The sequence below is a fragment of the Olea europaea genome, unplaced genomic scaffold, assembly GCF_002742605.1.
Source record: "Olea europaea var. sylvestris unplaced genomic scaffold, O_europaea_v1 scaffold1223, whole genome shotgun sequence".
NCBI classification, from domain to species: Eukaryota; Viridiplantae; Streptophyta; class Magnoliopsida; order Lamiales; family Oleaceae; genus Olea; species Olea europaea.
Genome location: NW_019229658.1, coordinates 151,688 through 152,458, shown reverse-complemented (window position 1 = coordinate 152,458; position 771 = coordinate 151,688).

The following is a 771-nucleotide window of genomic DNA, read 5'->3' as shown; positions in this document are numbered from 1 at the left end:
ACGTCGGTTGGCATCTCGGAATCTTGAAAACGTTGTGAAATGTCTTGGATTGGTTGTGGACGAGCATCTCTTCTTTGGTTTTGCATTCAGAGTTTCGTGAGGAGTTGAGATGTTTAGAGGAATTGGTTAGATCCTTAGCTGCTGTTAAGGGATAAAAATCTCACATCGGTTAAATATCGAAATATTGATTAATTTAAAAAGATTTTGGGCTACTTCTCTTAACAATGTTGACCTTATTAAGATGTACCCCAAGTCTTAATATGGTATCAGAGCCTATTAAGTTCCAACGAGTAATTCGATCCGATTAAAACTCTAAAAATGAGCACATGGATTTTAAGATTGATCTGCTCAAACAAGTCACCATCTTGCGAGAGCTGGATAAAAATCCCACATAGATTAAATACCGAAATATTAACCAATTTAAAAAAAATTTGGGCTACTTCTCTTAATAAGGTTGACCTTATTAAAATGGATCTTAAGTCTTAACAGCTGCTGAAGCACGACTTTGTGGTACTTTGGTAAATTTGACTGAAACATCTAGAGCTTTACACCAGGGTAGGGTTTGTAACTGAACTCGATCTTGTGTTTTAAGGCATATTTTCTTCTTTGATTTTAAGCTTTTACATGCAGCATGTTATTCTTTATGTGAGTCAAGTACACACACAATGAATATTATCTATAATTGGAAATTTCACGAGCATTTTGCGTATAACTATTATACATAATTGCAATATGCTCTAGGTCACTTCTTCAGCTATATGTTATAGCAGG